The 19,313-nt window shown below is 47.2% G+C and overlaps 37 non-coding genes across 37 annotated transcripts; all 37 read right to left on the bottom strand.

Moving 5' to 3' along the window:
* Positions 1-187: 187 nt before the first annotated feature.
* Positions 188-306, bottom strand: LOC147932325 (5S ribosomal RNA). Its single transcript, XR_015576501.1, has one exon. It is a non-coding gene; the product is annotated as a 5S ribosomal RNA (ribosomal RNA).
* A 401-nt stretch (positions 307-707) lies between these two features.
* On the bottom strand, positions 708-826 carry LOC147932324 (5S ribosomal RNA). Its single transcript, XR_015575743.1, has one exon. It is a non-coding gene; the product is annotated as a 5S ribosomal RNA (ribosomal RNA).
* A 400-nt stretch (positions 827-1,226) lies between these two features.
* Positions 1,227-1,345, bottom strand: LOC147932323 (5S ribosomal RNA). Its single transcript, XR_015576973.1, has one exon. It is a non-coding gene; the product is annotated as a 5S ribosomal RNA (ribosomal RNA).
* A 403-nt stretch (positions 1,346-1,748) lies between these two features.
* Positions 1,749-1,867, bottom strand: LOC147932322 (5S ribosomal RNA). Its single transcript, XR_015576029.1, has one exon. It is a non-coding gene; the product is annotated as a 5S ribosomal RNA (ribosomal RNA).
* A 403-nt stretch (positions 1,868-2,270) lies between these two features.
* LOC147932321 (5S ribosomal RNA) lies at positions 2,271-2,389 on the bottom strand. The gene has a single exon (XR_015575742.1). It is a non-coding gene; the product is annotated as a 5S ribosomal RNA (ribosomal RNA).
* Positions 2,390-2,785: 396 nt separating this feature from the next.
* Positions 2,786-2,904, bottom strand: LOC147932320 (5S ribosomal RNA). Its single transcript, XR_015576963.1, has one exon. It is a non-coding gene; the product is annotated as a 5S ribosomal RNA (ribosomal RNA).
* Positions 2,905-3,305: 401 nt separating this feature from the next.
* LOC147932319 (5S ribosomal RNA) lies at positions 3,306-3,424 on the bottom strand. The gene has a single exon (XR_015576952.1). It is a non-coding gene; the product is annotated as a 5S ribosomal RNA (ribosomal RNA).
* A 404-nt stretch (positions 3,425-3,828) lies between these two features.
* Positions 3,829-3,947, bottom strand: LOC147932318 (5S ribosomal RNA). The gene has a single exon (XR_015576328.1). It is a non-coding gene; the product is annotated as a 5S ribosomal RNA (ribosomal RNA).
* Positions 3,948-4,347: 400 nt separating this feature from the next.
* Positions 4,348-4,466, bottom strand: LOC147932317 (5S ribosomal RNA). Its single transcript, XR_015576998.1, has one exon. It is a non-coding gene; the product is annotated as a 5S ribosomal RNA (ribosomal RNA).
* A 397-nt stretch (positions 4,467-4,863) lies between these two features.
* LOC147932316 (5S ribosomal RNA) lies at positions 4,864-4,982 on the bottom strand. Its single transcript, XR_015576942.1, has one exon. It is a non-coding gene; the product is annotated as a 5S ribosomal RNA (ribosomal RNA).
* A 394-nt stretch (positions 4,983-5,376) lies between these two features.
* LOC147932315 (5S ribosomal RNA) lies at positions 5,377-5,495 on the bottom strand. The gene has a single exon (XR_015576935.1). It is a non-coding gene; the product is annotated as a 5S ribosomal RNA (ribosomal RNA).
* A 408-nt stretch (positions 5,496-5,903) lies between these two features.
* Positions 5,904-6,022, bottom strand: LOC147932314 (5S ribosomal RNA). Its single transcript, XR_015576317.1, has one exon. It is a non-coding gene; the product is annotated as a 5S ribosomal RNA (ribosomal RNA).
* A 398-nt stretch (positions 6,023-6,420) lies between these two features.
* Positions 6,421-6,539, bottom strand: LOC147932313 (5S ribosomal RNA). The gene has a single exon (XR_015576928.1). It is a non-coding gene; the product is annotated as a 5S ribosomal RNA (ribosomal RNA).
* A 395-nt stretch (positions 6,540-6,934) lies between these two features.
* LOC147932312 (5S ribosomal RNA) lies at positions 6,935-7,053 on the bottom strand. The gene has a single exon (XR_015576921.1). It is a non-coding gene; the product is annotated as a 5S ribosomal RNA (ribosomal RNA).
* Positions 7,054-7,458: 405 nt separating this feature from the next.
* On the bottom strand, positions 7,459-7,577 carry LOC147932311 (5S ribosomal RNA). The gene has a single exon (XR_015576306.1). It is a non-coding gene; the product is annotated as a 5S ribosomal RNA (ribosomal RNA).
* A 400-nt stretch (positions 7,578-7,977) lies between these two features.
* LOC147932310 (5S ribosomal RNA) lies at positions 7,978-8,096 on the bottom strand. Its single transcript, XR_015576997.1, has one exon. It is a non-coding gene; the product is annotated as a 5S ribosomal RNA (ribosomal RNA).
* A 398-nt stretch (positions 8,097-8,494) lies between these two features.
* LOC147932309 (5S ribosomal RNA) lies at positions 8,495-8,613 on the bottom strand. Its single transcript, XR_015576911.1, has one exon. It is a non-coding gene; the product is annotated as a 5S ribosomal RNA (ribosomal RNA).
* Positions 8,614-9,016: 403 nt separating this feature from the next.
* On the bottom strand, positions 9,017-9,135 carry LOC147932308 (5S ribosomal RNA). Its single transcript, XR_015576295.1, has one exon. It is a non-coding gene; the product is annotated as a 5S ribosomal RNA (ribosomal RNA).
* A 406-nt stretch (positions 9,136-9,541) lies between these two features.
* On the bottom strand, positions 9,542-9,660 carry LOC147932307 (5S ribosomal RNA). The gene has a single exon (XR_015576284.1). It is a non-coding gene; the product is annotated as a 5S ribosomal RNA (ribosomal RNA).
* A 401-nt stretch (positions 9,661-10,061) lies between these two features.
* Positions 10,062-10,180, bottom strand: LOC147932306 (5S ribosomal RNA). Its single transcript, XR_015576996.1, has one exon. It is a non-coding gene; the product is annotated as a 5S ribosomal RNA (ribosomal RNA).
* Positions 10,181-10,574: 394 nt separating this feature from the next.
* LOC147932305 (5S ribosomal RNA) lies at positions 10,575-10,693 on the bottom strand. The gene has a single exon (XR_015576901.1). It is a non-coding gene; the product is annotated as a 5S ribosomal RNA (ribosomal RNA).
* A 409-nt stretch (positions 10,694-11,102) lies between these two features.
* Positions 11,103-11,221, bottom strand: LOC147932304 (5S ribosomal RNA). Its single transcript, XR_015576273.1, has one exon. It is a non-coding gene; the product is annotated as a 5S ribosomal RNA (ribosomal RNA).
* Positions 11,222-11,621: 400 nt separating this feature from the next.
* Positions 11,622-11,740, bottom strand: LOC147932303 (5S ribosomal RNA). Its single transcript, XR_015576995.1, has one exon. It is a non-coding gene; the product is annotated as a 5S ribosomal RNA (ribosomal RNA).
* A 398-nt stretch (positions 11,741-12,138) lies between these two features.
* LOC147932302 (5S ribosomal RNA) lies at positions 12,139-12,257 on the bottom strand. Its single transcript, XR_015576890.1, has one exon. It is a non-coding gene; the product is annotated as a 5S ribosomal RNA (ribosomal RNA).
* Positions 12,258-12,659: 402 nt separating this feature from the next.
* LOC147932301 (5S ribosomal RNA) lies at positions 12,660-12,778 on the bottom strand. The gene has a single exon (XR_015576262.1). It is a non-coding gene; the product is annotated as a 5S ribosomal RNA (ribosomal RNA).
* A 395-nt stretch (positions 12,779-13,173) lies between these two features.
* LOC147932300 (5S ribosomal RNA) lies at positions 13,174-13,292 on the bottom strand. Its single transcript, XR_015576880.1, has one exon. It is a non-coding gene; the product is annotated as a 5S ribosomal RNA (ribosomal RNA).
* Positions 13,293-13,689: 397 nt separating this feature from the next.
* On the bottom strand, positions 13,690-13,808 carry LOC147932299 (5S ribosomal RNA). The gene has a single exon (XR_015576869.1). It is a non-coding gene; the product is annotated as a 5S ribosomal RNA (ribosomal RNA).
* A 404-nt stretch (positions 13,809-14,212) lies between these two features.
* On the bottom strand, positions 14,213-14,331 carry LOC147932298 (5S ribosomal RNA). Its single transcript, XR_015576251.1, has one exon. It is a non-coding gene; the product is annotated as a 5S ribosomal RNA (ribosomal RNA).
* A 396-nt stretch (positions 14,332-14,727) lies between these two features.
* Positions 14,728-14,846, bottom strand: LOC147932297 (5S ribosomal RNA). The gene has a single exon (XR_015576857.1). It is a non-coding gene; the product is annotated as a 5S ribosomal RNA (ribosomal RNA).
* Positions 14,847-15,254: 408 nt separating this feature from the next.
* On the bottom strand, positions 15,255-15,373 carry LOC147932296 (5S ribosomal RNA). The gene has a single exon (XR_015576239.1). It is a non-coding gene; the product is annotated as a 5S ribosomal RNA (ribosomal RNA).
* A 397-nt stretch (positions 15,374-15,770) lies between these two features.
* LOC147932295 (5S ribosomal RNA) lies at positions 15,771-15,889 on the bottom strand. The gene has a single exon (XR_015576845.1). It is a non-coding gene; the product is annotated as a 5S ribosomal RNA (ribosomal RNA).
* Positions 15,890-16,283: 394 nt separating this feature from the next.
* LOC147932294 (5S ribosomal RNA) lies at positions 16,284-16,402 on the bottom strand. The gene has a single exon (XR_015576833.1). It is a non-coding gene; the product is annotated as a 5S ribosomal RNA (ribosomal RNA).
* Positions 16,403-16,802: 400 nt separating this feature from the next.
* On the bottom strand, positions 16,803-16,921 carry LOC147932293 (5S ribosomal RNA). The gene has a single exon (XR_015576822.1). It is a non-coding gene; the product is annotated as a 5S ribosomal RNA (ribosomal RNA).
* A 396-nt stretch (positions 16,922-17,317) lies between these two features.
* LOC147932292 (5S ribosomal RNA) lies at positions 17,318-17,436 on the bottom strand. The gene has a single exon (XR_015576810.1). It is a non-coding gene; the product is annotated as a 5S ribosomal RNA (ribosomal RNA).
* A 395-nt stretch (positions 17,437-17,831) lies between these two features.
* LOC147932291 (5S ribosomal RNA) lies at positions 17,832-17,950 on the bottom strand. Its single transcript, XR_015576799.1, has one exon. It is a non-coding gene; the product is annotated as a 5S ribosomal RNA (ribosomal RNA).
* Positions 17,951-18,346: 396 nt separating this feature from the next.
* LOC147932290 (5S ribosomal RNA) lies at positions 18,347-18,465 on the bottom strand. The gene has a single exon (XR_015575721.1). It is a non-coding gene; the product is annotated as a 5S ribosomal RNA (ribosomal RNA).
* A 395-nt stretch (positions 18,466-18,860) lies between these two features.
* On the bottom strand, positions 18,861-18,979 carry LOC147932289 (5S ribosomal RNA). Its single transcript, XR_015575720.1, has one exon. It is a non-coding gene; the product is annotated as a 5S ribosomal RNA (ribosomal RNA).
* Between the last annotated feature and the right edge of the window lie 334 nt (positions 18,980-19,313).

The raw sequence follows: 19,313 nt of genomic DNA, 5'->3' as shown, positions 1-19,313 counted from the left end.
TCTGCCCTCGAGAATGGTCCAATGGTACGAAGACCCATTGCCTTACCAGAAGCTCTCTTGGGGCTTTTCAAAAAGGTATTATGGGTTGCGTGGTTCCTCACGGTCTGAAAGTTACGACGTTCTCTATGTACTATAGTCTTGCGAAACAACCAAAAAAAAAAAAAAGGGGGGGGGGGGGGGGGAGGGAGGGATGCAACACGAGGACTTCCCGGGACGTCACCCATCCTAGTACTACTCTCGCCCAAGCACGCTTAACTGCGGAGTTCTGATGGGATCTGGTGCATTAGTGCTGGTATGATCGCATCCGTTAGTATATCCCATGCAATCGCATATATACTTTTTTGAAAACTGAATGGATCATTCGATGTGGGTCCCACTTGATATGCGGACCGGTTTAGTCACCTTGGACGTGCTTCCAACGTCCAAAAACAAGCGATAACCATGTCCAAACACTGTTTTGGAGCCGTAACTAATTGTGTCGGGATCACAAAAAAACATCTCAACTGCCTTCAAACGTCAAAATCTGCCCTCGAGAATGGTCCAATGGTACGAAGACCCATTGCCTTACCAGAAGCTCTCTTGGGGCTTTTCAAAAAGGTATTATGGGTTGCGTGGTTCCTCACGGTCTGAAAGTTACGACGTTCTCTATGTACTATAGTCTTGCGAAACAACCAAAAAAAAAAAAAAGGGGGGGGGGGGGGGAGGGAGGGATGCAACACGAAGACTTCCCGGGAGGTCACCCATCCTAGTACTACTCTCGCCCAAGCACGCTTCACTGCGGAGTTCTGATGGGATCCGGTGCATTAGTGCTGGTATGATCGCATCCGTTAGTATATCCCATGCAATCGCATATATACTTTTTTGAAAACTGAATGGATCATTCGATGTGGGTCCCACTTGATATGCGGACCGGTTTAGTCACCTTGGACGTGCTTCCAACGTCCAAAAACAAGCGATAACCATGTCCAAACACTGTTTTGGAGCCGTAACTAATTGTGTCGGGATCACAAAAAAACATCTCAACTGCCTTCAAACGTCAAAATCTGCCCTCGAGAATGGTCCAATGGTACGAAGACCCATTGCCTTACCAGAAGCTCTCTTGGGGCTTTTCAAAAAGGTATTATGGGTTGCGTGGTTCCTCACGGTCTGAAAGTTACGACGTTCTCTATGTACTATAGTCTTGGGAAACAACCAAAAAAAAAAAAGGGGGGGGGGGGGGGGAGGGAGGGATGCAACACGAGGACTTCCCGGGAGGTCACCCATCCTAGTACTACTCTCGCCCAAACACGCTTAACTGCGGAGTTCTGATGGGATCCGGTGCATTAGTGCTGGTATGATCGCATCCGTTAGTATATCCCATGCAATCGCATATATACTTTTTTGAAAACTGAATGGATCATTCGATGTGGGTCCCACTTGATATGCGGACCGGTTTAGTCACCTTGGACGTGCTTCCAACGTCCAAAAACAAGTGATAACCATGTCCAAACACTGTTTTGGAGCCGTAACTAATTGTGTCGGGATCACAAAAAAACATCTCAACTGCCTTCAAACGTCAAAATCTGCCCTCGAGAATGGTCCAATGGTACGAAGACCCATTGCCTTACCAGAAGCTCTCTTGGGGCTTTTCAAAAAGGTATTATGGGTTGCGTGGTTCCTCACGGTCTGAAAGTTACGACGTTCTCTATGTACTATAGTCTTGCGAAACAACCAAAAAAAAAAAAAAGGGGGGGGGGGGGGGGGAGGGAGGGATGCAACACGAGGACTTCCCGGGACGTCACCCATCCTAGTACTACTCTCGCCCAAGCACGCTTAACTGCGGAGTTCTGATGGGATCCGGTGCATTAGTGCTGGTATGATCGCATCCGTTAGTATATCCCATGCAATCGCATATATACTTTTTTGAAAACTGAATGGATCATTCGATGTGGGTCCCACTTGATATGCGGACCGGTTTAGTCACCTTGGACGTGCTTCCAACGTCCAAAAACAAGCGATAACCATGTCCAAACACTGTTTTGGAGCCGTAACTAATTGTGTCGGGATCACAAAAAAACATCTCAACTGCCTTCAAACGTCAAAATCTGCCCTCGAGAATGGTCCAATGGTACGAAGACCCATTGCCTTACCAGAAGCTCTCTTGGGGCTTTTCAAAAAGGTATTATGGGTTGCGTGGTTCCTCACGGTCTGAAAGTTACGACGTTCTCTATGTACTATAGTCTTGCGAAACAACCAAAAAAAAAAAAAAGGGGGGGGGGGGGGGGGAGGGAGGGATGCAACACGAAGACTTCCCGGGAGGTCACCCATCCTAGTACTACTCTCGCCCAAGCACGCTTCACTGCGGAGTTCTGATGGGATCCGGTGCATTAGTGCTGGTATGATCGCATCCGTTAGTATATCCCATGCAATCGCATATATACTTTTTTGAAAACTGAATGGATCATTCGATGTGGGTCCCACTTGATATGCGGACCGGTTTAGTCACCTTGGACGTGCTTCCAACGTCCAAAAACAAGCGATAACCATGTCCAAACACTGTTTTGGAGCCGTAACTAATTGTGTCGGGATCACAAAAAAACATCTCAACTGCCTTCAAACGTCAAAATCTGCCCTCGAGAATGGTCCAATGGTACGAAGACCCATTGCCTTACCAGAAGCTCTCTTGGGGCTTTTCAAAAAGGTATTATGGGTTGCGTGGTTCCTCACGGTCTGAAAGTTACGACGTTCTCTATGTACTATAGTCTTGGGAAACAACCAAAAAAAAAAAAGGGGGGGGGGGGAGGGAGGGATGCAACACGAGGACTTCCCGGGAGGTCACCCATCCTAGTACTACTCTCGCCCAAACACGCTTAACTGCGGAGTTCTGATGGGATCCGGTGCATTAGTGCTGGTATGATCGCATCCGTTAGTATATCCCATGCAATCGCATATATACTTTTTTGAAAACTGAATGGATCATTCGATGTGGGTCCCACTTGATATGCGGACCGGTTTAGTCACCTTGGACGTGCTTCCAACGTCCAAAAACAAGTGATAACCATGTCCAAACACTGTTTTGGAGCCGTAACTAATTGTGTCGGGATCACAAAAAAACATCTCAACTGCCTTCAAACGTCAAAATCTGCCCTCGAGAATGGTCCAATGGTACGAAGACCCATTGCCTTACCAGAAGCTCTCTTGGGGCTTTTCAAAAAGGTATTATGGGTTGCGTGGTTCCTCACGGTCTGAAAGTTACGACGTTCTCTATGTACTATAGTCTTGGGAAACAACCAAAAAAAAAAAAGGGGGGGGGGGGGGGGGAGGGAGGGATGCAACACGAGGACTTCCCGGGAGGTCACCCATCCTAGTACTACTCTCGCCCAAACACGCTTAACTGCGGAGTTCTGATGGGATCCGGTGCATTAGTGCTGGTATGATCGCATCCGTTAGTATATCCCATGCAATCGCATATATACTTTTTTGAAAACTGAATGGATCATTCGATGTGGGTCCCACTTGATATGCGGACCGGTTTAGTCACCTTGGACGTGCTTCCAACGTCCAAAAACAAGTGATAACCATGTCCAAACACTGTTTTGGAGCCGTAACTAATTGTGTCGGGATCACAAAAAAACATCTCAACTGCCTTCAAACGTCAAAATCTGCCCTCGAGAATGGTCCAATGGTACGAAGACCCATTGCCTTACCAGAAGCTCTCTTGGGGCTTTTCAAAAAGGTATTATGGGTTGCGTGGTTCCTCACGGTCTGAAAGTTACGACGTTCTCTATGTACTATAGTCTTGCGAAACAACCAAAAAAAAAAAAAAGGGGGGGGGGGGGGGGGGAGGGAGGGATGCAACACGAGGACTTCCCGGGAGGTCACCCATCCTAGTACTACTCTCGCCCAAGCACGCTTAACTGCGGAGTTCTGATGGGATCCGGTGCATTAGTGCTGGTATGATCGCATCCGTTAGTATATCCCATGCAATCGCATATATACTTTTTTGAAAACTGAATGGATCATTCGATGTGGGTCCCACTTGATATGCGGACCGGTTTAGTCACCTTGGACGTGCTTCCAACGTCCAAAAACAAGCGATAACCATGTCCAAACACTGTTTTGGAGCCGTAACTAATTGTGTCGGGATCACAAAAAAACATCTCAACTGCCTTCAAACGTCAAAATCTGCCCTCGAGAATGGTCCAATGGTACGAAGACCCATTGCCTTACCAGAAGCTCTCTTGGGGCTTTTCAAAAAGGTATTATGGGTTGCGTGGTTCCTCACGGTCTGAAAGTTACGACGTTCTCTATGTACTATAGTCTTGCGAAACAACCAAAAAAAAAAAAAAGGGGGGGGGGGGGGAGGGAGGGATGCAACACGAAGACTTCCCGGGAGGTCACCCATCCTAGTACTACTCTCGCCCAAGCACGCTTAACTGCGGAGTTCTGATGGGATCCGGTGCATTAGTGCTGGTATGATCGCATCCGTTAGTATATCCCATGCAATCGCATATATACTTTTTTGAAAACTGAATGGATCATTCGATGTGGGTCCCACTTGATATGCGGACCGGTTTAGTCACCTTGGACGTGCTTCCAACGTCCAAAAACAAGCGATAACCATGTCCAAACACTGTTTTGGAGCCGTAACTAATTGTGTCGGGATCACAAAAAAACATCTCAACTGCCTTCAAACGTCAAAATCTGCCCTCGAGAATGGTCCAATGGTACGAAGACCCATTGCCTTACCAGAAGCTCTCTTGGGGCTTTTCAAAAAGGTATTATGGGTTGCGTGGTTCCTCACGGTCTGAAAGTTACGACGTTCTCTATGTACTATAGTCTTGGGAAACAACCAAAAAAAAAAAAGGGGGGGGGGGGGAGGGAGGGATGCAACACGAGGACTTCCCGGGAGGTCACCCATCCTAGTACTACTCTCGCCCAAACACGCTTAACTGCGGAGTTCTGATGGGATCCGGTGCATTAGTGCTGGTATGATCGCATCCGTTAGTATATCCCATGCAATCGCATATATACTTTTTTGAAAACTGAATGGATCATTCGATGTGGGTCCCACTTGATATGCGGACCGGTTTAGTCACCTTGGACGTGCTTCCAACGTCCAAAAACAAGTGATAACCATGTCCAAACACTGTTTTGGAGCCGTAACTAATTGTGTCGGGATCACAAAAAAACATCTCAACTGCCTTCAAACGTCAAAATCTGCCCTCGAGAATGGTCCAATGGTACGAAGACCCATTGCCTTACCAGAAGCTCTCTTGGGGCTTTTCAAAAAGGTATTATGGGTTGCGTGGTTCCTCACGGTCTGAAAGTTACGACGTTCTCTATGTACTATAGTCTTGGGAAACAACCAAAAAAAAAAAAGGGGGGGGGGAGGGAGGGATGCAACACGAGGACTTCCCGGGAGGTCACCCATCCTAGTACTACTCTCGCCCAAACACGCTTAACTGCGGAGTTCTGATGGGATCCGGTGCATTAGTGCTGGTATGATCGCATCCGTTAGTATATCCCATGCAATCGCATATATACTTTTTTGAAAACTGAATGGATCATTCGATGTGGGTCCCACTTGATATGCGGACCGGTTTAGTCACCTTGGACGTGCTTCCAACGTCCAAAAACAAGTGATAACCATGTCCAAACACTGTTTTGGAGCCGTAACTAATTGTGTCGGGATCACAAAAAAACATCTCAACTGCCTTCAAACGTCAAAATCTGCCCTCGAGAATGGTCCAATGGTACGAAGACCCATTGCCTTACCAGAAGCTCTCTTGGGGCTTTTCAAAAAGGTATTATGGGTTGCGTGGTTCCTCACGGTCTGAAAGTTACGACGTTCTCTATGTACTATAGTCTTGCGAAACAACCAAAAAAAAAAAAAAGGGGGGGGGGGGGGGGGGGGGGAGGGAGGGATGCAACACGAGGACTTCCCGGGAGGTCACCCATCCTAGTACTACTCTCGCCCAAGCACGCTTAACTGCGGAGTTCTGATGGGATCCGGTGCATTAGTGCTGGTATGATCGCATCCGTTAGTATATCCCATGCAATCGCATATATACTTTTTTGAAAACTGAATGGATCATTCGATGTGGGTCCCACTTGATATGCGGACCGGTTTAGTCACCTTGGACGTGCTTCCAACGTCCAAAAACAAGCGATAACCATGTCCAAACACTGTTTTGGAGCCGTAACTAATTGTGTCGGGATCACAAAAAAACATCTCAACTGCCTTCAAACGTCAAAATCTGCCCTCGAGAATGGTCCAATGGTACGAAGACCCATTGCCTTACCAGAAGCTCTCTTGGGGCTTTTCAAAAAGGTATTATGGGTTGCGTGGTTCCTCACGGTCTGAAAGTTACGACGTTCTCTATGTACTATAGTCTTGGGAAACAACCAAAAAAAAAAAAGGGGGGGGGGGGGGAGGGAGGGATGCAACACGAGGACTTCCCGGGAGGTCACCCATCCTAGTACTACTCTCGCCCAAACACGCTTAACTGCGGAGTTCTGATGGGATCCGGTGCATTAGTGCTGGTATGATCGCATCCGTTAGTATATCCCATGCAATCGCATATATACTTTTTTGAAAACTGAATGGATCATTCGATGTGGGTCCCACTTGATATGCGGACCGGTTTAGTCACCTTGGACGTGCTTCCAACGTCCAAAAACAAGTGATAACCATGTCCAAACACTGTTTTGGAGCCGTAACTAATTGTGTCGGGATCACAAAAAAACATCTCAACTGCCTTCAAACGTCAAAATCTGCCCTCGAGAATGGTCCAATGGTACGAAGACCCATTGCCTTACCAGAAGCTCTCTTGGGGCTTTTCAAAAAGGTATTATGGGTTGCGTGGTTCCTCACGGTCTGAAAGTTACGACGTTCTCTATGTACTATAGTCTTGGGAAACAACCAAAAAAAAAAAAGGGGGGGGGGGAGGGAGGGATGCAACACGAGGACTTCCCGGGAGGTCACCCATCCTAGTACTACTCTCGCCCAAACACGCTTAACTGCGGAGTTCTGATGGGATCCGGTGCATTAGTGCTGGTATGATCGCATCCGTTAGTATATCCCATGCAATCGCATATATACTTTTTTGAAAACTGAATGGATCATTCGATGTGGGTCCCACTTGATATGCGGACCGGTTTAGTCACCTTGGACGTGCTTCCAACGTCCAAAAACAAGTGATAACCATGTCCAAACACTGTTTTGGAGCCGTAACTAATTGTGTCGGGATCACAAAAAAACATCTCAACTGCCTTCAAACGTCAAAATCTGCCCTCGAGAATGGTCCAATGGTACGAAGACCCATTGCCTTACCAGAAGCTCTCTTGGGGCTTTTCAAAAAGGTATTATGGGTTGCGTGGTTCCTCACGGTCTGAAAGTTACGACGTTCTCTATGTACTATAGTCTTGCGAAACAACCAAAAAAAAAAAAAAGGGGGGGGGGGGGGGGGGGAGGGAGGGATGCAACACGAGGACTTCCCGGGAGGTCACCCATCCTAGTACTACTCTCGCCCAAGCACGCTTAACTGCGGAGTTCTGATGGGATCCGGTGCATTAGTGCTGGTATGATCGCATCCGTTAGTATATCCCATGCAATCGCATATATACTTTTTTGAAAACTGAATGGATCATTCGATGTGGGTCCCACTTGATATGCGGACCGGTTTAGTCACCTTGGACGTGCTTCCAACGTCCAAAAACAAGCGATAACCATGTCCAAACACTGTTTTGGAGCCGTAACTAATTGTGTCGGGATCACAAAAAAACATCTCAACTGCCTTCAAACGTCAAAATCTGCCCTCGAGAATGGTCCAATGGTACAAAGACCCATTGCCTTACCAGAAGCTCTCTTGGGGCTTTTCAAAAAGGTATTATGGGTTGCGTGGTTCCTCACGGTCTGAAAGTTACGACGTTCTCTATGTACTATAGTCTTGCGAAACAACCAAAAAAAAAAAAAAGGGGGGGGGGGGGGAGGGAGGGATGCAACACGAAGACTTCCCGGGAGGTCACCCATCCTAGTACTACTCTCGCCCAAGCACGCTTAACTGCGGAGTTCTGATGGGATCCGGTGCATTAGTGCTGGTATGATCGCATCCGTTAGTATATCCCATGCAATCGCATATATACTTTTTTGAAAACTGAATGGATCATTCGATGTGGGTCCCACTTGATATGCGGACCGGTTTAGTCACCTTGGACGTGCTTCCAACGTCCAAAAACAAGCGATAACCATGTCCAAACACTGTTTTGGAGCCGTAACTAATTGTGTCGGGATCACAAAAAAACATCTCAACTGCCTTCAAACGTCAAAATCTGCCCTCGAGAATGGTCCAATGGTACGAAGACCCATTGCCTTACCAGAAGCTCTCTTGGGGCTTTTCAAAAAGGTATTATGGGTTGCGTGGTTCCTCACGGTCTGAAAGTTACGACGTTCTCTATGTACTATAGTCTTGGGAAACAACCAAAAAAAAAAAAGGGGGGGGGGGGGGAGGGAGGGATGCAACACGAGGACTTCCCGGGAGGTCACCCATCCTAGTACTACTCTCGCCCAAACACGCTTAACTGCGGAGTTCTGATGGGATCCGGTGCATTAGTGCTGGTATGATCGCATCCGTTAGTATATCCCATGCAATCGCATATATACTTTTTTGAAAACTGAATGGATCATTCGATGTGGGTCCCACTTGATATGCGGACCGGTTTAGTCACCTTGGACGTGCTTCCAACGTCCAAAAACAAGTGATAACCATGTCCAAACACTGTTTTGGAGCCGTAACTAATTGTGTCGGGATCACAAAAAAACATCTCAACTGCCTTCAAACGTCAAAATCTGCCCTCGAGAATGGTCCAATGGTACGAAGACCCATTGCCTTACCAGAAGCTCTCTTGGGGCTTTTCAAAAAGGTATTATGGGTTGCGTGGTTCCTCACGGTCTGAAAGTTACGACGTTCTCTATGTACTATAGTCTTGCGAAACAACCAAAAAAAAAAAAAAGGGGGGGGGGGGGGGGGAGGGAGGGATGCAACACGAGGACTTCCCGGGAGGTCACCCATCCTAGTACTACTCTCGCCCAAGCACGCTTAACTGCGGAGTTCTGATGGGATCCGGTGCATTAGTGCTGGTATGATCGCATCCGTTAGTATATCCCATGCAATCGCATATATACTTTTTTGAAAACTGAATGGATCATTCGATGTGGGTCCCACTTGATATGCGGACCGGTTTAGTCACCTTGGACGTGCTTCCAACGTCCAAAAACAAGCGATAACCATGTCCAAACACTGTTTTGGAGCCGTAACTAATTGTGTCGGGATCACAAAAAAACATCTCAACTGCCTTCAAACGTCAAAATCTGCCCTCGAGAATGGTCCAATGGTACGAAGACCCATTGCCTTACCAGAAGCTCTCTTGGGGCTTTTCAAAAAGGTATTATGGGTTGCGTGGTTCCTCACGGTCTGAAAGTTACGACGTTCTCTATGTACTATAGTCTTGCGAAACAACCAAAAAAAAAAAAAAGGGGGGGGGGGGGGGGGGGGAGGGAGGGATGCAACACGAGGACTTCCCGGGAGGTCACCCATCCTAGTACTACTCTCGCCCAAGCACGCTTAACTGCGGAGTTCTGATGGGATCCGGTGCATTAGTGCTGGTATGATCGCATCCGTTAGTATATCCCATGCAATCGCATATATACTTTTTTGAAAACTAAATGGATCATTCGATGTGGGTCCCACTTGATATGCGGACCGGTTTAGTCACCTTGGACGTGCTTCCAACGTCCAAAAACAAGCGATAACCATGTCCAAACACTGTTTTGGAGCCGTAACTAATTGTGTCGGGATCACAAAAAAACATCTCAACTGCCTTCAAACGTCAAAATCTGCCCTCGAGAATGGTCCAATGGTACAAAGACCCATTGCCTTACCAGAAGCTCTCTTGGGGCTTTTCAAAAAGGTATTATGGGTTGCGTGGTTCCTCACGGTCTGAAAGTTACGACGTTCTCTATGTACTATAGTCTTGCGAAACAACCAAAAAAAAAAAAAAGGGGGGGGGGGGGGGAGGGAGGGATGCAACACGAAGACTTCCCGGGAGGTCACCCATCCTAGTACTACTCTCGCCCAAGCACGCTTAACTGCGGAGTTCTGATGGGATCCGGTGCATTAGTGCTGGTATGATCGCATCCGTTAGTATATCCCATGCAATCGCATATATACTTTTTTGAAAACTGAATGGATCATTCGATGTGGGTCCCACTTGATATGCGGACCGGTTTAGTCACCTTGGACGTGCTTCCAACGTCCAAAAACAAGTGATAACCATGTCCAAACACTGTTTTGGAGCCGTAACTAATTGTGTCGGGATCACAAAAAAACATCTCAACTGCCTTCAAACGTCAAAATCTGCCCTCGAGAATGGTCCAATGGTACGAAGACCCATTGCCTTACCAGAAGCTCTCTTGGGGCTTTTCAAAAAGGTATTATGGGTTGCGTGGTTCCTCACGGTCTGAAAGTTACGACGTTCTCTATGTACTATAGTCTTGGGAAACAACCAAAAAAAAAAAAGGGGGGGGGGAGGGAGGGATGCAACACGAGGACTTCCCGGGAGGTCACCCATCCTAGTACTACTCTCGCCCAAACACGCTTAACTGCGGAGTTCTGATGGGATCCGGTGCATTAGTGCTGGTATGATCGCATCCGTTAGTATATCCCATGCAATCGCATATATACTTTTTTGAAAACTGAATGGATCATTCGATGTGGGTCCCACTTGATATGCGGACCGGTTTAGTCACCTTGGACGTGCTTCCAACGTCCAAAAACAAGTGATAACCATGTCCAAACACTGTTTTGGAGCCGTAACTAATTGTGTCGGGATCACAAAAAAACATCTCAACTGCCTTCAAACGTCAAAATCTGCCCTCGAGAATGGTCCAATGGTACGAAGACCCATTGCCTTACCAGAAGCTCTCTTGGGGCTTTTCAAAAAGGTATTATGGGTTGCGTGGTTCCTCACGGTCTGAAAGTTACGACGTTCTCTATGTACTATAGTCTTGCGAAACAACCAAAAAAAAAAAAAAGGGGGGGGGGGGGGGGGGGGGGGAGGGAGGGATGCAACACGAGGACTTCCCGGGAGGTCACCCATCCTAGTACTACTCTCGCCCAAGCACGCTTAACTGCGGAGTTCTGATGGGATCCGGTGCATTAGTGCTGGTATGATCGCATCCGTTAGTATATCCCATGCAATCGCATATATACTTTTTTGAAAACTGAATGGATCATTCGATGTGGGTCCCACTTGATATGCGGACCGGTTTAGTCACCTTGGACGTGCTTCCAACGTCCAAAAACAAGCGATAACCATGTCCAAACACTGTTTTGGAGCCGTAACTAATTGTGTCGGGATCACAAAAAAACATCTCAACTGCCTTCAAACGTCAAAATCTGCCCTCGAGAATGGTCCAATGGTACAAAGACCCATTGCCTTACCAGAAGCTCTCTTGGGGCTTTTCAAAAAGGTATTATGGGTTGCGTGGTTCCTCACGGTCTGAAAGTTACGACGTTCTCTATGTACTATAGTCTTGCGAAACAACCAAAAAAAAAAAAAAGGGGGGGGGGGGGGAGGGAGGGATGCAACACGAAGACTTCCCGGGAGGTCACCCATCCTAGTACTACTCTCGCCCAAGCACGCTTAACTGCGGAGTTCTGATGGGATCCGGTGCATTAGTGCTGGTATGATCGCATCCGTTAGTATATCCCATGCAATCGCATATATACTTTTTTGAAAACTGAATGGATCATTCGATGTGGGTCCCACTTGATATGCGGACCGGTTTAGTCACCTTGGACGTGCTTCCAACGTCCAAAAACAAGCGATAACCATGTCCAAACACTGTTTTGGAGCCGTAACTAATTGTGTCGGGATCACAAAAAAACATCTCAACTGCCTTCAAACGTCAAAATCTGCCCTCGAGAATGGTCCAATGGTACGAAGACCCATTGCCTTACCAGAAGCTCTCTTGGGGCTTTTCAAAAAGGTATTATGGGTTGCGTGGTTCCTCACGGTCTGAAAGTTACGACGTTCTCTATGTACTATAGTCTTGGGAAACAACCAAAAAAAAAAAAGGGGGGGGGGGGGGAGGGAGGGATGCAACACGAGGACTTCCCGGGAGGTCACCCATCCTAGTACTACTCTCGCCCAAACACGCTTAACTGCGGAGTTCTGATGGGATCCGGTGCATTAGTGCTGGTATGATCGCATCCGTTAGTATATCCCATGCAATCGCATATATACTTTTTTGAAAACTGAATGGATCATTCGATGTGGGTCCCACTTGATATGCGGACCGGTTTAGTCACCTTGGACGTGCTTCCAACGTCCAAAAACAAGTGATAACCATGTCCAAACACTGTTTTGGAGCCGTAACTAATTGTGTCGGGATCACAAAAAAACATCTCAACTGCCTTCAAACGTCAAAATCTGCCCTCGAGAATGGTCCAATGGTACGAAGACCCATTGCCTTACCAGAAGCTCTCTTGGGGCTTTTCAAAAAGGTATTATGGGTTGCGTGGTTCCTCACGGTCTGAAAGTTACGACGTTCTCTATGTACTATAGTCTTGCGAAACAACCAAAAAAAAAAAAAAGGGGGGGGGGGGGGGGAGGGAGGGATGCAACACGAGGACTTCCCGGGAGGTCACCCATCCTAGTACTACTCTCGCCCAAGCACGCTTAACTGCGGAGTTCTGATGGGATCCGGTGCATTAGTGCTGGTATGATCGCATCCGTTAGTATATCCCATGCAATCGCATATATACTTTTTTGAAAACTGAATGGATCATTCGATGTGGGTCCCACTTGATATGCGGACCGGTTTAGTCACCTTGGACGTGCTTCCAACGTCCAAAAACAAGCGATAACCATGTCCAAACACTGTTTTGGAGCCGTAACTAATTGTGTCGGGATCACAAAAAAACATCTCAACTGCCTTCAAACGTCAAAATCTGCCCTCGAGAATGGTCCAATGGTACGAAGACCCATTGCCTTACCAGAAGCTCTCTTGGGGCTTTTCAAAAAGGTATTATGGGTTGCGTGGTTCCTCACGGTCTGAAAGTTACGACGTTCTCTATGTACTATAGTCTTGGGAAACAACCAAAAAAAAAAAAGGGGGGGGGGGAGGGAGGGATGCAACACGAGGACTTCCCGGGAGGTCACCCATCCTAGTACTACTCTCGCCCAAACACGCTTAACTGCGGAGTTCTGATGGGATCCGGTGCATTAGTGCTGGTATGATCGCATCCGTTAGTATATCCCATGCAATCGCATATATACTTTTTTGAAAACTGAATGGATCATTCGATGTGGGTCCCACTTGATATGCGGACCGGTTTAGTCACCTTGGACGTGCTTCCAACGTCCAAAAACAAGTGATAACCATGTCCAAACACTGTTTTGGAGCCGTAACTAATTGTGTCGGGATCACAAAAAAACATCTCAACTGCCTTCAAACGTCAAAATCTGCCCTCGAGAATGGTCCAATGGTACGAAGACCCATTGCCTTACCAGAAGCTCTCTTGGGGCTTTTCAAAAAGGTATTATGGGTTGCGTGGTTCCTCACGGTCTGAAAGTTACGACGTTCTCTATGTACTATAGTCTTGGGAAACAACCAAAAAAAAAAAAGGGGGGGGGGGGGAGGGAGGGATGCAACACGAGGACTTCCCGGGAGGTCACCCATCCTAGTACTACTCTCGCCCAAACACGCTTAACTGCGGAGTTCTGATGGGATCCGGTGCATTAGTGCTGGTATGATCGCATCCGTTAGTATATCCCATGCAATCGCATATATACTTTTTTGAAAACTGAATGGATCATTCGATGTGGGTCCCACTTGATATGCGGACCGGTTTAGTCACCTTGGACGTGCTTCCAACGTCCAAAAACAAGTGATAACCATGTCCAAACACTGTTTTGGAGCCGTAACTAATTGTGTCGGGATCACAAAAAAACATCTCAACTGCCTTCAAACGTCAAAATCTGCCCTCGAGAATGGTCCAATGGTACGAAGACCCATTGCCTTACCAGAAGCTCTCTTGGGGCTTTTCAAAAAGGTATTATGGGTTGCGTGGTTCCTCACGGTCTGAAAGTTACGACGTTCTCTATGTACTATAGTCTTGCGAAACAACCAAAAAAAAAAAAAAGGGGGGGGGGGGGGGGGGAGGGAGGGATGCAACACGAGGACTTCCCGGGAGGTCACCCATCCTAGTACTACTCTCGCCCAAGCACGCTTAACTGCGGAGTTCTGATGGGATCCGGTGCATTAGTGCTGGTATGATCGCATCCGTTAGTATATCCCATGCAATCGCATATATACTTTTTTGAAAACTGAATGGATCATTCGATGTGGGTCCCACTTGATATGCGGACCGGTTTAGTCACCTTGGACGTGCTTCCAACGTCCAAAAACAAGCGATAACCATGTCCAAACACTGTTTTGGAGCCGTAACTAATTGTGTCGGGATCACAAAAAAACATCTCAACTGCCTTCAAACGTCAAAATCTGCCCTCGAGAATGGTCCAATGGTACGAAGACCCATTGCCTTACCAGAAGCTCTCTTGGGGCTTTTCAAAAAGGTATTATGGGTTGCGTGGTTCCTCACGGTCTGAAAGTTACGACGTTCTCTATGTACTATAGTCTTGGGAAACAACCAAAAAAAAAAAAGGGGGGGGGGGGAGGGAGGGATGCAACACGAGGACTTCCCGGGAGGTCACCCATCCTAGTACTACTCTCGCCCAAACACGCTTAACTGCGGAGTTCTGATGGGATCCGGTGCATTAGTGCTGGTATGATCGCATCCGTTAGTATATCCCATGCAATCGCATATATACTTTTTTGAAAACTGAATGGATCATTCGATGTGGGTCCCACTTGATATGCGGACCGGTTTAGTCACCTTGGACGTGCTTCCAACGTCCAAAAACAAGTGATAACCATGTCCAAACACTGTTTTGGAGCCGTAACTAATTGTGTCGGGATCACAAAAAAACATCTCAACTGCCTTCAAACGTCAAAATCTGCCCTCGAGAATGGTCCAATGGTACGAAGACCCATTGCCTTACCAGAAGCTCTCTTGGGGCTTTTCAAAAAGGTATTATGGGTTGCGTGGTTCCTCACGGTCTGAAAGTTACGACGTTCTCTATGTACTATAGTCTTGCGAAACAACCAAAAAAAAAAAAAAGGGGGGGGGGGGGGGGGGGGGGAGGGAGGGATGCAACACGAGGACTTCCCGGGAGGTCACCCATCCTAGTACTACTCTCGCCCAAGCACGCTTAACTGCGGAGTTCTGATGGGATCCGGTGCATTAGTGCTGGTATGATCGCATCCGTTAGTATATCCCATGCAATCGCATATATACTTTTTTGAAAACTGAATGGATCATTCGATGTGGGTCCCACTTGATATGCGGACCGGTTTAGTCACCTTGGACGTGCTTCCAACGTCCAAAAACAAGCGATAACCATGTCCAAACACTGTTTTGGAGCCGTAACTAATTGTGTCGGGATCACAAAAAAACATCTCAACTGCCTTCAAACGTCAAAATCTGCCCTCGAGAATGGTCCAATGGTACGAAGACCCATTGCCTTACCAGAAGCTCTCTTGGGGCTTTTCAAAAAGGTATTATGGGTTGCGTGGTTCCTCACGGTCTGAAAGTTACGACGTTCTCTATGTACTATAGTCTTGGGAAACAACCAAAAAAAAAAAAGGGGGGGGGGGGGAGGGAGGGATGCAACACGAGGACTTCCCGGGAGGTCACCCATCCTAGTACTACTCTCGCCCAAACACGCTTAACTGCGGAGTTCTGATGGGATCCGGTGCATTAGTGCTGGTATGATCGCATCCGTTAGTATATCCCATGCAATCGCATATATACTTTTTTGAAAACTGAATGGATCATTCGATGTGGGTCCCACTTGATATGCGGACCGGTTTAGTCACCTTGGACGTGCTTCCAACGTCCAAAAACAAGCGATAACCATGTCCAAACACTGTTTTGGAGCCGTAACTAATTGTGTCGGGATCACAAAAAAACATCTCAACTGCCTTCAAACGTCAAAATCTGCCCTCGAGAATGGTCCAATGGTACAAAGACCCATTGCCTTACCAGAAGCTCTCTTGGGGCTTTTCAAAAAGGTATTATGGGTTGCGTGGTTCCTCACGGTCTGAAAGTTACGACGTTCTCTATGTACTATAGTCTTGGGAAACAACCAAAAAAAAAAAAGGGGGGGGGGAGGGAGGGATGCAACACGAGGACTTCCCGGGAGGTCACCCATCCTAGTACTACTCTCGCCCAAACACGCTTAACTGCGGAGTTCTGATGGGATCCGGTGCATTAGTGCTGGTATGATCGCATCCGTTAGTATATCCCATGCAATCGCATATATACTTTTTTGAAAACTGAATGGATCATTCGATGTGGGTCCCACTTGATATGCGGACCGGTTTAGTCACCTTGGACGTGCTTCCAACGTCCAAAAACAAGTGATAACCATGTCCAAACACTGTTTTGGAGCCGTAACTAATTGTGTCGGGATCACAAAAAAACATCTCAACTGCCTTCAAACGTCAAAATCTGCCCTCGAGAATGGTCCAATGGTACGAAGACCCATTGCCTTACCAGAAGCTCTCTTGGGGCTTTTCAAAAAGGTATTATGGGTTGCGTGGTTCCTCACGGTCTGAAAGTTACGACGTTCTCTATGTACTATAGTCTTGCGAAACAACCAAAAAAAAAAAAAAAGGGGGGGGGGGGGAGGGAGGGATGCAACACGAGGACTTCCCGGGAGGTCACCCATCCTAGTACTACTCTCGCCCAAACACGCTTAACTGCGGAGTTCTGATGGGATCCGGTGCATTAGTGCTGGTATGATCGCATCCGTTAGTATATCCCATGCAATCGCATATATACTTTTTTGAAAACTGAATGGATCATTCGATGTGGGTCCCACTTGATATGCGGACCGGTTTAGTCACCTTGGACGTGCTTCCAACGTCCAAAAACAAGCGATAACCATGTCCAAACACTGTTTTGGAGCCGTAACTAATTGTGTCGGGATCACAAAAAAACATCTCAACTGCCTTCAAACGTCAAAATCTGCCCTCGAGAATGGTCCAATGGTACGAAGACCCATTGCCTTACCAGAAGCTCTCTTGGGGCTTTTCAAAAAGGTATTATGGGTTGCGTGGTTCCTCACGGTCTGAAAGTTACGACGTTCTCTATGTACTATAGTCTTGGGAAACAACCAAAAAAAAAAAAGGGGGGGGGGGGAGGGAGGGATGCAACACGAGGACTTCCCGGGAGGTCACCCATCCTAGTACTACTCTCGCCCAAACACGCTTAACTGCGGAGTTCTGATGGGATCCGGTGCATTAGTGCTGGTATGATCGCATCCGTTAGTATATCCCATGCAATCGCATATATACTTTTTTGAAAACTGAATGGATCATTCGATGTGGGTCCCACTTGATATGCGGACCGGTTTAGTCACCTTGGACGTGCTTCCAACGTCCAAAAACAAGCGATAACCATGTCCAAACACTGTTTTGGAGCCGTAACTAATTGTGTCGGGATCACAAAAAAACATCTCAACTGCCTTCAAACGTCAAAATCTGCCCTCGAGAATGGTCCAATGGTACGAAGACCCATTGCCTTACCAGAAGCTCTCTTGGGGCTTTTCAAAAAGGTATTATGGGTTGCGTGGTTCCTCACGGTCTGAAAGTTACGACGTTCTCTATGTACTATAGTCTTGGGAAACAACCAAAAAAAAAAAAGGGGGGGGGGGAGGGAGGGATGCAACACGAGGACTTCCCGGGAGGTCACCCATCCTAGTACTACTCTCGCCCAAACACGCTTAACTGCGGAGTTCTGATGGGATCCGGTGCATTAGTGCTGGTATGATCGCATCCGTTAGTATATCCCATGCAATCGCATATATACTTTTTTGAAAACTGAATGGATCATTCGATGTGGGTCCCACTTGATATGCGGACCGGTTTAGTCACCTTGGACGTGCTTCCAACGTCCAAAAACAAGCGATAACCATGTCCAAACACTGTTTTGGAGCCGTAACTAATTGTGTCGGGATCACAAAAAAACATCTCAACTGCCTTCAAACGTCAAAATCTGCCCTCGAGAATGGTCCAATGGTACGAAGACCCATTGCCTTACCAGAAGCTCTCTTGGGGCTTTTCAAAAAGGTATTATGGGTTGCGTGGTTCCTCACGGTCTGAAAGTTACGACGTTCTCTATGTACTATAGTCTTGGGAAACAACCAAAAAAAAAAAAGGGGGGGGGGGGAGGGAGGGAGGCAACACGAGGACTTCCCGGGAGGTCACCCATCCTAGTACTACTCTCGCCCAAGCACGCTTAACTGCGGAGTTCTGATGGGATCCGGTGCATTAGTGCTGGTATGATCGCATCCGTTAGTATATCCCATGCAATCGCATATATACTTTTTTGAAAACTGAATGGATCATTCGATGTGGGTCCCACTTGATATGCGGACCGGTTTAGTCACCTTGGACGTGCTTCCAACGTCCAAAAACAAGCGATAACCATGTCCAAACACTGTTTTGGAGCCGTAACTAATTGTGTCGGGATCACAAAAAAACATCTCAACTGCCTTCAAACGTCAAAATCTGCCCTCGAGAATGGTCCAATGGTACGAAGACCCATTGCCTTACCAGAAGCTCTCTTGGGGCTTTTCAAAAAGGTATTATGGGTTGCGTGGTTCCTCACGGTCTGAAAGTTACGACGTTCTCTATGTACTATAGTCTTGGGAAACAACCAAAAAAAAAAAAGGGGGGGGGGGAGGGAGGGAGGCAACACGAGGACTTCCCGGGAGGTCACCCATCCTAGTACTACTCTCGCCCAAGCACGCTTAACTGCGGAGTTCTGATGGGATCCGGTGCATTAGTGCTGGTATGATCGCATCCGTTAGTATATCCCATGCAATCGCATATATACTTTTTTGAAAACTGAATGGATCATTCGATGTGGGTCCCACTTGATATGCGGACCGGTTTAGTCACCTTGGACGTGCTTCCAACGTCCAAAAACAAGCGATAACCATGTCCAAACACTGTTTTGGAGCCGTAACTAATTGTGTCGGGATCACAAAAAAACATCTCAACTGCCTTCAAACGTCAAAATCTGCCCTCGAGAATGGTCCAATGGTACGAAGACCCATTGCCTTACCAGAAGCTCTCTTGGGGCTTTTCAAAAAGGTATTATGGGTTGCGTGGTTCCTCACGGTCTGAAAGTTACGAC

This window comes from Camelina sativa, chromosome 12 (genome assembly GCF_030686135.1).
Source record: "Camelina sativa cultivar CO46 ecotype springtype chromosome 12, ASM3068613v1".
Lineage (NCBI taxonomy): Eukaryota > Viridiplantae > Streptophyta > Magnoliopsida > Brassicales > Brassicaceae > Camelina > Camelina sativa.
Note: the sequence above shows the minus strand (reverse complement) of the source record. Positions and strands in the feature narration are given on the sequence as shown.